This window comes from Diabrotica virgifera, chromosome 6 (genome assembly GCF_917563875.1).
Source record: "Diabrotica virgifera virgifera chromosome 6, PGI_DIABVI_V3a".
Lineage (NCBI taxonomy): Eukaryota > Metazoa > Arthropoda > Insecta > Coleoptera > Chrysomelidae > Diabrotica > Diabrotica virgifera.
In genome coordinates, this window is record NC_065448.1 from 23,657,557 (window position 1) to 23,670,973 (window position 13,417).

Sequence of the window (13,417 nt, forward strand, 5' to 3'; positions counted from 1 at the left end):
TTTAAAATGACTAAGGTAACTCCTATCCATAAAAAAGGTTCACGAAATGATTGCAAAAATTACAGACCTATTGCAATTTTGAATTGTATAGCAAAAATTTTTGAACACATCTTACATGAAAAAATGTATGCACATGTACAGAAAATGATATGCCCACAACAATATGGATTTTGTAAAAATAAATCTATTGAAGCTAATTTATTATTATTTACTAATTATATTAATGATGTCATAGTCAACAAGAACCAGGTAGACGTGGTATACACTGATTTCGCCAAAGCCTTCGATAAGGTCAACCATGATATTCTATTAGAAACATTATTATACTTTGGGCTAAGCAATTCATTGCTAGAACTTTTTGTAACGTACTTGACCGATAGATGGCAATTTGTATCGTATAAAGAAGATAAATCGGAGGTTTTCCTGGTGGAATCAGGTATACCACAAGGTTCAAATTTAGGACCGCTATTATTTTTACTGTTTGTGAATGAATTACCTTCTTTGATTACATATCGGTGCCTTTTATATGCGGATGATTTAAAAATATTTAGAGAAATTAAAGATTTGAATGTCGGTCTTGACGGTTCAGTTAGCTGGGGCTCAGTCGATCGACAAGTTTAGTGGATTTGCGATTTGCGATCGCTGGTTCGAGCCTCAGCTAGGTCATGAAATTTATAAAAGGCCAACGCCGTAGTATAAAACTCAATAGAGTCTACGGCTTGGTCTGGAATAAACTGGCGTCTGATCGGCCTATGGAGGAGCGGTACGGGAAGGGATAAGGGCTTCCGGCTTGGTGATACTCCTCCATAGATCCCTACCGAAGGGCGTTGACGCCTAAGAACGGTGTATACATACAAAGATTTGAATGATTATTTTCAATTACAGTACGATTTAAACGAGATTTATGATTGGTCAATACGTAATAAACTGTATTTTAATTTGAACAAATGTACGATCATGACATATAGTCGTAAGGCAAACCCTAGTTATTTTATGTACAATATGGGAAATAATAACTTACATAGGGTCAATGAAGTGACGGATCTTGGTATTACGTTTGTAAATAATTTAAGTTTCAACTTACATGTGCAAAATATTATGTCTCAGTGATACAAAATGATGGGACTTATTAAACGTGTAACATATAAATTTCAAAATATCGACTCAATTAAACGGCTCTTTAATTCATTTGTTAGAAGCAAATTAGAATTTGGGAGTATTGTCTGGAGTACCTTATTAAATAGTGGTCATATGCGGCAAATTGAATTAATTCAAAACAAGTTTATTAAATATTTATTTTACAAAAAGCATAAAATATCGCCAGAATATGATTCGTATCAACCATTAAGAAAAGAATTTAATATAAAAAAATTAGAGCAAAGAAGACTTCAACGTTGTTTAATTTTTCTCTATAAACTATGTAATCACTTAATAGACTCGCCTGATCTTTTGGGGCAAATACAATTTTATATCCCGGATCACAGAACCCGTCCAAGAAACATATTATTTTTTGTAAATACTTCTAGCCCACTTAATAAAATGTGCCAAATTTACAACGATTTAACAACAACCACTTGTCTGGAATTATTTGGAATAAACTTGTAATTATTTAAACGTCTATTGCATGAATAATATATAAACAGAGGTTTTTTTTATTATTATTTTTAACGTTTTTGCTGGTAAACATCTATCGTTTTTGTCTCTATTACCTCGAATTATTACATTATGTGCATGTTGTACTAAACTGTTGTCATTGTAGATACGGATACATGTAAGTAGGGAAACCTGTTTGTATCTGTTATTAATAAATAAGAAAGTTAGTTTGATTTTTAAATAAAATAAGTACAAATCACCTTTTAAGTATATTTACTTCGTTTAAATTACCTATTATATAATAGAAGAATATCTTCTTACGTGCGTACAAAGTACACACACATTCTTTTTTTTGCAATTCCGACCTTTTTTCGCAATTACATTAACAATAAATGAGTATATCAAACTTTGTAATACGTCATTTTAAAGCTTTTTCCATAATCTCGAAGATATTTGTACTAAAAAAATCACAAGTTTCACTGTTTTCCGTTGATTTGAAAAAAAGGGGAAAATGCCATTTTTTGACAGTTAATTGTTTATAAATAAAAATGGCCGCCAGATCCTACGCAGGAAATAGTCATAATTTGTTCCTATAGATATTACCTGTCGAAAAAACGCTTCAGTACCCTGGCTGCTGAAGTACCACGAACAGGGTATATTTTTACCCTGGCCTATAGACATATTTTATTATATACGCGTAGAAATAATATTTGAAGATTTCTATTAATGTTAACTTAAAGAAATACATAATAATATGTTTCATTTAATGTGTATAAATGGATTATAAAGCGTTTTTATGAAGCACATTTGTTCGGAACAAATCGAACTGTAACTGTAATCGAACGAAGGTGACATTTTAGCATAAATTGGTAACATGTATTTGACAGTTGCGGTGATGACACTTCATATTTGTTTTTATTCTCTACTATAAGTATTTGTTTTATTACACTGTTTTTATTATTTAATTTAACGTAAGATTATAACTTAATTCTTGTTCTCTATTTCTAAAATTTTTATTTATTTACATTGAATATTAATTTGTTTTGTTGTATAATCCACGTTTGCAATGATTATGTGATTTGATTTGTATTTTGATGTGTATTTGATTTAAAATGGATTCAGGATTTTTTATACTTTGGCAACTATGTCAACTTAGATCTCTGACGTAGATAATGACGTGCAACGGTAAGTGTATTAGACGGACTGTATACAATTCTGAATAAAAATCTAGTATCTCCCCTTGTATGCAAATATTTTCGGCGCAGAAATTGATTAATTGATGTACCTACAACAGTAATCAAAAGCACCATTTTCACAGCATAAAATGTACCAAAATCATTCATTTTCGTCTCAACAGCTTGGACTAATACTAGCCATTAACCTTGCTCCAAAATTTTCCTAAAATCGCACTAGATCCATGCAATTACATTATTACAATGGTATAATCGCCACGGTAGATGCACACCCTCCCACCTGTCGCTCTTTTTCAACCGAGACCTCTCTCAAATTTCTTATTTCTTCTTCTCCGAGAGAGAAGAAATGCGTCAACCTCATTTCTTTACCAAAAGTACCGTAAGTTGTTACGTCGCGGAGTATACGGCGCATCGATAGTGTTTTGTCTTTTATCTCGGCTTGCTGAGCCGAATCGATCGCGACAGGTGACTCAAAACTTCTCGCGTTCTTCTTTTCTTTTCGGATATTTGAAATTTACGTTTGTGACCTCGATCGGGATTGTGATTTTTCGACCTCGGAGTGAAAATGGTGGAGTTTGTGCGGATTTTAGATTTACAGGGTGATTTTTGAGTGATAGGGACAGGAAATAGGTAAAGGAAAAGTAAAAGTTACGAAGTTAAGAAAAGTTGTTTAAAGTATTGGTGTCTTTATTAGAATTTTATCGTTTTATAGCTCGAGAGTAAGTGTTATTTTCACAATTTGTACGTGAAACTTTTTTGGATTTATACGTGAAACGTAACGTAAGTTTTGATTTATTTACCCTACTTTTCATTTGGCTGCTGCGTCAAAAAGAAAAAGTTGTGTTTTACATTCGATTTTTAACTACCTTCTTAAACTTACCTGTCTTATTTTTCTAGAAATTCTACTTAAGATTTGAGATAGCTACATTAAATAAAAATTCATTATCCAAAATTGATTTATTCTTTGTCTTCTTCGCTGTAAGCATTTCTGCGTGTTCATTGTCGGATTAATTTCTCCATGGGACCTTAGATTCAGATCTCATTCATTCTACTTTTGAGATATTTCATTATTTCTTACTGTTTAGTATCCACTCTGTACACCCTGCTCTTTAGATTGTCTTCTAATATCTACATTCCTCTTTTGGTATTTTCATCTCCTCCGTTTCTAATTGCCTTTTATATTGTAGCTGATGGATACGTCATTATTGGTTTTATATTGGCTTTATAATTTCTTAATCTTATCTCAGTGTTAATTATGTCAGGTTCGCCATACGGTGCAGTCTATTTGCGTTTTGTACTCATTTCTCAGAAAGAAATCATTTCTCACTTATTTCTCCAGGTCTTCATAGCTGGACAGTATAATCACAAGAGAATTAATTCCATTACTTGTTCAATGCTGAGTCAATCATCGAGTTCTAATTCACATCTTGTTTGATATTTACCTTTTACTATTGTTTTGGATTGCTGAGTTCGTAGCGTGTATGTATATTAAATGCTTTTGCTCTTGTGCTGAATCTTTGGACTAGTCTTTATAGACCATCTTCATCTTGGGTTATCAATATTGCGTCGTTTTCCTAACAGAGTATGTTGACTTCTTTATTCCTCATTCTGTATCCTCTTCCTTTGTTGACGGTTTTGATGACGTCATCCATGATTAAATTGAAGATCATCTCCTTCTTCTTCTTCATGTGCAATTTCCTCAAGAACCATCATGACAATTAACACTTTCGATACCGCTGCTCTAAAGAGATCAGCAGAAGTGCAGTTAAACCAAGCTCTCAAAGATCATAGATCTTAATAAGTGCCCCTGTTGTATTTCTTTGACTATGTCTGTCGGTTCCATAAGTTATCCAATCCATTTATTCCGACTTCTATCTTGTTCTTTTGGTATATATTTTTAATAGTTTTTATGATATTGAAGAGAACTTCTCTATTATACAAAAGATGAATAAGATGTTACTGTGACGAATGCTTTCTTTAAGTCGATAAGGTATAAGTATAAGAACGATGGTCTACTGAATCTTTACCCGTGCGTCATTATTTAAAGCATACGAAATAAGTCGATATAAAGTCGAAAATTGAAATTTACTAAACGCAACAGCAAGTCACTTACTGTCACTTGCTGTTGCGTTTAATAAATTTCAATTTCCGATTTATCATTGACTTATTTCGTATGCTTTAAATGATGACGCACGGGTAAAGATTCAGGGACTCAACTGTATAAGTGTTACGGTCTATTAGTTCCTTCACTTCCGTTTTTTGTCATCTAAAGCACCATATTATTTTCTTTTGTAGAACATAAAAATAATTTCGCTAAAAAAACGTTCTCAGTGTTTATTTTTAATTGTTCATACAAAAGCACGTTTCGTTTCTATTGTCTTGTAATTTATTGTATTCTTAAAAACAAATGATTATTTTTAAAAAAGATTTACAAAGGGCCGGTATTTCAATAGGTACTTAAGCTTTTGCTTAGCTAAGCCTGTGTCAAAAGTTAAGGAGAAGCTTAAGCTGGGTGTCGTATTTCCATCATTTCCTTAACTAAACTGATGCTCAACTGTAAAGTTAATTGGTTTGGTACCTCTGAATACGTCAAAATGCCAGAACTAACTGTTCTGAGGTAAAAACCACGGTTCTTAGACGTTACTACGGTTGCCTAAATCGACCAACCAATGAACATTAAGGGTGAGATTACGTCACGAGAGTTTACTGTCATTTGAATCGTAATATGATTTTCTTTCGAATCCTGAGAAAACCAAGTATTTTAGAAAAATTTAAACGCAGGATGCAAGATTATATTATTACCGAGGGCGGAAAGCCCCTTAGAATAAACAAGCAGATTCTATTGAATGAAATATTTGAAATTAAATATCACACTTCTCTTTTATTTTCAGCCCTGTAACTTATTAAAATAAACATTATAGAAGTTTTCAGGGACTTTCAGCCCTCGGTAATAATGTAGTCTTTCATTCTGAGTTTAAATTTTTCAAAAATATTTATTAGTTTTCTCAGGATTCGAAAAAAATGAATACAATTAAAACACATTGAGAATTTTGACATGCGTCAAAGTTTTGCATTAACTCAATGTAAAATTCTGAACTGTTGAATTCCAGCTTCCCTAATAATTATTTTACATCAAAAGACATTAGAAACCATTTGAAGAGGATTGAAATCTGTATTGGAAATAACTGTTAAAATTGGTCTACGTAATTAAACATATTCCAAAATTTTGTAACAATGTAATACATTTTAGTTTTCAGCCCAAACTTAGGCCACACACAATGCAATAATGTTCACATTTTTGAACTGTCAATATATTTATTTTATCATCTATTGTTTAAAAACAATACAGTTGATAAGATACCCTCAGTTGCGGAGAAAGGATTAATAATAAAGATTTTTTTATTCAGTCAATGGTGTGAGCACTGTCAGTTAAATAGTAACGTGTGGCCTTACTTTTACACGCATACCTATTGTGGCAAATGTATCATATTTTTCAAAATTTTGGAATGCATTTAAATCGTAGAACAATTTTAACTTTTGATTTTAATACAGATCTTAATTCTCTACAAGTATTCTCTCATGACTTTTGATGTAGAATAATTAGGGAAGCAGGAATTCAACAATTCAGAACTTTACATTGAGTTTCCTATGGCCCTTTTTACGATTCGCCACCCGGTATAAGATAAAATGTGTACTATTTGTCTTATTATTTCATAATAACACAAATAATACACATATATACACAATAACACACATTCAATGGTCGAAAATAATTTAAAAATATGGGAATGTAAACTCTTGTGACGTAAAGTCAAAAAATATAAGTCTCCCCACCACCGTCGGACAAGACAACCGTAATAAAGTCTAATAACCGTGGGTAAAAACCACTACTGTTGACATTTAATTTTATCTTGTCATCTGTATCAATGTCATTTACTTCACTCTAATTTTAAAGCAATAGATCTGTCTTTGTAATTTTGTTTATTGCATAATATATTCCTAAATGTCAAATTGGAATGTAAGTTTATTTTTGTAAAATAAATACAGTCGAACCCGCTTATTAGAATCCCTGTTATAGGAATATCCCGGTTTATGGAATATAAATTCAAGTTCCCGAAACATTTCCATTTACTCCTTAATAAATTTATCTGTTTATTGGAATAGGATCTAACTAGATAATACCGCTTATTAGCATATTTTGCAGGTCAAAGAATATTTTTTTTTACAATTTACTAAAAATTTAAATTATGTATGTTTGGTATTATGGTTTGTCGTCAACGGCTTGTTTGTAGTGCTGGATTAGATATTATTAGGGTAATAAATATTTATTACTTTGTTACGAATACCAATTCGATCTTTAGCAAGGCCGACAAATGCATGGGTCATAAAATAACTTTTATTTGTCTACACAAAGGCACTGTTGCCTGTTATAAAATTGTTAGAAGCAGTTTATTTATAATTCACTCAGAGAGTACCTACTTGTTTGCAAGATGGAATTATGGCTTTGTTAAATTCGAAAAGAAGAGAAAAGAACAAGAATGTAACAATCCATTTCTTGACGCCAATAAAACTTCTATTCAACCAATGGATTAAGGATGACCACACGGATTAACAACGAAAAAGCTATAATTACCAATAATTTCTCAAGAAAAAAAAAGTAATTTTGTTATATTTATATGCATTTTAATAAGAAAATATTTACATATCTACATATTGCATACATTTCATATTAATTACCTAATGTATTCATTCACATACATGTAACGTAATTTGGTATTTAACACATACATAAATAAGTACTAGTTACACTACTGTATTATTGACGTAAAAAGACCTAAATCCATTTACATACACTGATTATGTAGGTACATATATGATATACATATTGGCATAGTATGTAATAAAACTACATATTGGCATAGTATGTAAAACTACGCATTGGCATAGTATGTAAATAATATTATTACGACTAGCCACCAATGATCGGTTATTAGAATATCCCGGTTATAAGAATATTTTTGCCTTGCACAAAGGCTATTCCAATAAGCGGGTTCGACTGTATACCTACCAAGCATTGTAGAAATAACTAATTTTCATGTGCTTACACCTTCTAAAAGTAGTAAGAATTCTATTAATCGTTATTACGATTAATAATAACGTTATTACTCAAAAGTTGGTTTTCAAAATAACTTTATAATTGATAATTTATAGACATAACCTCAAAAAACAGAAAACAAATTTTAAGCAAAGGCTTAAACCAACTCCCGCGCGTGCTTAAAATTATTTGGTTTAAGCCTAGGCTTAAGCCTAAAATTGAAGTGGAAATACAGGCATCTAAGCTTAAGCAAAGGCTTAAAGTAAGCTTTGGCTTAAGTGAGGTTGGAAATACCGGCCCTAAAATGTGTAACCAATGAAGTTGCAAGCAGGTTGTGTTTTTTCAAAATTGTAAGTTTGACTTACTTGGCCTCGATCTTGTAAGCAATAGCCTGCTTTTAGTTAAACAAATTTGAGGGTGGTGTTTGTAGCCTCGGGATATCAAATTCCGATTATTTCTCTATTGTCTGTGAGTTTTTTTTGTATTATATTTATTTGTATAAATATAACGTTTAGCAGTTAGCAGCGAAGTTAGCAAAAATTGTGAAAAATCTTAATTTCTCTTTTTATTTTTTAAACAGGCCAGATGGTTTTAATTGCGTTACTGTACCGTTACTATACTATATGAATTAACTACTAAAAGTATGTAAAATCAATATAAATGCACTTATTATACATTTGTTTCATATCTTCCGGTCGCGCAACATAATACAAAATGAGTAAAATTAGTAGTTTTTGCAAAATTTCAAAGTTTGACTGTTTAGTACAATTTAATCATACGACTTTTAGATATGCTATAGTTTAATTCAATTACAATAATATATTTAAAATCCAAGACTATAAGATACATTTTGATATTCAAGTGGAATTCGGTCGCGCAGCTTCGTCAAAAACAGCAGACTACCGAGAAGCGAGGCGAAAGTGACGAATGCCAGCGAAGCTCGCGCAGCCACAAATAGAGATACATGTGGGAAGACCTCTACAATGGAGTATTTGTCTTCTCCATTACAACGAACTGCCATTTCGCCACCTTTTCCAACACTTATATGGAAATACAACAGGCACTATAGGATATCCGGACCGATTGGAAAGGCCCTACCTGATTGTGAAAGACTACCAGTTGTTGTTGATTTTAATCGTTGGCATCGCTGAGCGGTGCAATAATGTGGTTCTAATATAGCCATCTCTGCAACTGTGTCCACACACTTTACTTGAAGCTTCGGTCACCAACTTAACGCATCTTTCAACTGCCTGCGTATGGCATGGTAAAGTATCTATACTTATAAATAACAGGCTTGAAGTTATTGCTCGCGTTTTATCTCTTCATTAGTCAATGCTCTTAGCAGTAGAGGGGAGTCAGTGTACTGGTGTTCCATTTGATAATTTCGTAATACTATTTAGCTTCAAAGTTTAAGTTTGGTGATTTAAAGATTCTGATAGAGTCACTTTCAGATATTGCTTCCTTTTCCTTCATGATACGCCTAAAGCCCAGCTCTCGGATATGGTTTCTGTCATCAGTTACCACAGCCAAAAGTAAATTTTCGGGATGGGCAAATTAAGCATTCTGTTGTACAACGGAATCAACAACTTGAATAAGCTCTTCTGGTCAGTACCTTGAAGATTCAATGATTTTGTAATCATGTCTAGGCCCATCTGTGAATTTGTGGTTTATTTTTGTAGCAAACGACATATGAATATTATAACATTTGAGAATGAATGTGACAATCTCTCTCAGATTTTCAGAAGGGTTGGACACACTGATGTAGAACGCAAAACTCGGTTTGCAGTAGTAAGCCATCTTGAATGTGACATTGGGCTAGGATCACGTACCCACTACAAAGCCTTCTGAACAATGTCCTGACTTGATGACTTCTGATATCTCAAGCAAGTACAATTATTGGTGCTTGCTAAGAATACGCTTGTCAACTTTTGGAATCTCACAATTAATAGGATTAAAAGTAATAAGTGGTAGTCTTTCACAATCAGGTAGGGGCCTTTCCAATTGGTCCGGAATATCCTATTGGGCCTATTGTATTTTCATCTAAGTGTTGAAAAAGATGGTGGAATGGTAGTTCGTTGTAATGAAGAAGACATATACTCCATTGTAGAGGTATTCCCACATGTATCTTTATTTGTGGCTGCGCGCGTTTCGCTGGCATTCGTCACTTTCGCCTAGCCTCTCGGTAGTCTGCTGTTTTTGATGAAGCTGCGCGACCGAATTCCACTTGAATATCAAAATTTATCTTATATGGTTGGATTTTAAATATATTATTGGAATTGAATTAAACTATACCATCTCTAAAAGTCGTATGGTTAAATTGTACCAAACAGACAAACTTTGAAATTTTGCAAAAACTACCAATTTTACTCATTTTGTATTAAGTTTCGCGACCGGAAGATATGAAACAAATTTATAATAAGTGCATTTATATTGATTTTACATACTTTTAGTAGTTAATTTATGGTATAGGAACGCAATTAAAACCGTCTGGCCTGTTAAAAAAAATATATGAAAAATTAAGGTTTTTCACAATTTTTGCTAACTTCGACGGCATTGCGCGACCGGAAAACAAATTAATAAAAAAATAATAATTAGTGCTTTTTATAAGTCTATACCAATGACAACTTTTGCGCAGTAAAGCGATCTGAAATAAAAAAAAGTTTTTCTCTCGAACCACCCTATTGTCGAAGTCTCTGACTTTCAGGTATGTTTCAAGCACATTTATCCTGACACCTAGTAGTCTTGCTGTTTCTCTCACATAAAGTTGTTGCATGAGGGTAGTTATTAGATGCAGTCCTTTGCTCTTTCTCAGGTGTTGTTGTGTTTAGTTTTGGACAGGGTAGATCTCAGTCTATTGGTTGCTCAGTGTAATGTTGTTGTGATGTGAAGTGAGGTTCCCCTCTAAAATGAATGCACAGAGAATGTTATACTGGCTGTATCATAAACGTCTGGCAGACTTCTATCTGTACCTGGCTGCTCTCTTTCAGTTATCCACTCTCAATATCCCTTTAGGATCTATCCGTCTATTCGTCTATCCACCTCTTTTTTGGTCTTTCTGCTGGCCGACGTCCCATTATAGTTCCACTAGTCGTTCTACTAGGTGTTCTGTCATTATCAGTTCAGATAAGGTGATGTAAGGGGTTGCTGTAGGGTTTTTTTTGTAATATTGATCCAACTCGAGGTTGAACCTTATTCACCTCATACCATTGTCGCAGATCGGTCCCAATACCCTTCTCAATGTCTTTCTTTCAAAAGTATTGATAAGGTTTTATTGTCTTCTCTGTCATGATCCACATTTCTACGCCATCTGTTGCTATTTGTCGTATGATAGTTTTATATACTTTGAACTTTACTTTACTACAAATACCTACGACAGAGAGATGTGTTGTGACAATACCTATAATATTTTTGTGTTATGCCGCATCCTCACTGGTAAAAATTTGCGTCGAACTAGCTGTTTGTCGCAAATATTTGCGTGCTCGAGGTAAATTATGCTAGTGGGGACGTGTTTGTCGCATAAATCGGACGCAAGAATTTTCGACGCACACGTCCCATCGGTTGTCGGTTTTCGAGCGAAGATCAAATTATTTGAGCACCGCGTCCTCACTAGTAAAAATTTGCAACGCAAATTCTTGAGACCAACCATTATAGCCCGATCAGGGAACGCAAAATTTTACGAAAACCTCCAAAAAGATAAAGGAAGGATGAAAATTTGGGAATAGGTAGTTGGAATTGTCTATTATTATATAAAAAAAAGTTTACAATTCTACATCCCCTCCATTTTACGAAAATTGGAAGATACGCGGTGAAAAATTTTTTCTCGGAGGTGAAAAAATATACGTTTAAAATAAGTCCGGAATTGGATAAAATGACTAATTCTAAGTAACTTTTGTTCTATAGAGTTTTTTTACTAAGTCAATACTTTTCGAGTTATTTGCGAGTGAATGTGTTCATTTTTAACCAAAAAAAAAATGTTTTTGGACGGTTTTTCGGAGATAACTCAAACAGTAAGTATTTTAGCGAAAAAAATATTATTTGTAAAAATATAGTTTATAAAAAATTGAAAAAATGCGTGAGGTCTGCAGACCCAGTAGAAGCAGAGTTGCAGCTAATGAAATGTAGGTTCTTCTTCGTCCAATTCCAAATCGAATATTTCAATGTGAAATAACCAAAAAACGGAGCACTTTTCGGGCAAAACTCATTACAACTTTTTTTTGTTTTTTAAAAAACTTCTAACATTAAAAGTAAGTGAGTTACTCTCAAAAAATTGTTGGTCCCTTTTATTTTTTGGTAAAAAAATGGCGAAAATCACCCCTTAATTAGCTTCTCAAATAAAATTAATCATTACCGCTTTACAAGTTACTTTACTTATGTATTGTTTACATTATCTATAAGTTTCATTGGTTCAAAGTGCTCAGTTTTGAACAAAATTGGGTTTAAAATAAAACATTTTTTTTATTTTGAAAAAAATCGTAATTGTTTATGGAATTAACTTAAAACAATTAGGAATACCAAAAATCTCAAAGGGTAATAAAATGTACGTTTTGCTTTTCTGAATATTTTTGATTTTTTGTTTTCTTGTTAGACAAAAATTGGTTATGCTTATGGCTGTTCAAAATTTGCCTAAACTCGTGATTAGTTACTCGTTGAAGCCATTTTAAATACAGCTTTTTCAAACCGAAGGACTTTAAACCGATGAAACTTACAGATCATATAAATAATACATAGACAAAGTAACTTGTGGAGTGGTAATGTTAAAATGTATATGTGATGCTAATTAGGGGGTGATTTTCGCGATTTTTTTACCAAAAAATAAAAGGGACCAACATTATTTTGAGCGTAATTCACTTACTTTTAAATATTGCAAGTTTTTTTTTTAAAACAAGAATAAACCTTTTTTTAAACACTTTAAAAAAGTTAAAATGAATTTTCCCCTAAAAGTGCTCCATTTTTGGGTTATTTCACATTGAAATATTCGATTTGGAATTTGACGAAGAAGAACCTACTTTTCATTAGCTGCAACTCTGCTTCTACTGGGTCTACAGACCTCATGTGTACACCACTTTTTAAATTTTTTATGGGCTATATTTTTGCTGGGAATATTTTTTTCGCTAAAATACTTACTTTTTGAGTTATCTCCGAAAAACCGTCCAAAAACATGTTTTATTTTGTTAAACATGAACATATTCACTCGCAAATAACTCGAAAAGTATTGACTTAGTGAAAAAACTCTATAGAAGAAAAATTATTTAGAATTAGTCATTTTATCCAATTCCGGTCTTATTTTGAATTTATTTTTTTCATCTTTGAGAGGGGGTATTCCCCTCCATGTTTGTAAAATGGAGGGGATGTAGAATTGTAAACTTTTTCTTATATAATAATAGACAATTTCAACTACCTATTCCCAAATTTTCATCCTTCCTTTATTTTTTTTGGGTCAGATTGTTCTTCGATCGGGCTATTAGTTCAATACGCACGAAAAATTTACCAATGCGGACGCGGCATTAAACTGTGTTTTATCTAAACTGACATTGCC

The 13,417-nt window shown here is 32.6% G+C and overlaps 1 protein-coding gene across 3 annotated transcripts in view; it reads left to right on the plus strand.

Moving 5' to 3' along the window:
• Positions 1–13,417, plus strand: part of LOC114331272 (rhophilin-2) — a 394,761-nt gene that overhangs the window by 197,725 nt on the left and 183,619 nt on the right. Inside the window, exon 1 of one of the 3 annotated variants that reach the window (XM_028280797.2) lies at positions 3,157–3,416. The exons of 1 other annotated variant lie outside the window; for it this stretch is intronic. The gene's annotated coding sequence lies outside the window, so the exon portion shown is untranslated. Of the gene's footprint in view, positions 1–3,156; positions 3,417–3,548; positions 3,567–13,417 lie in introns of those variants that run through there. One more of the 3 variants, XM_050654837.1, reaches the window with a different exon arrangement.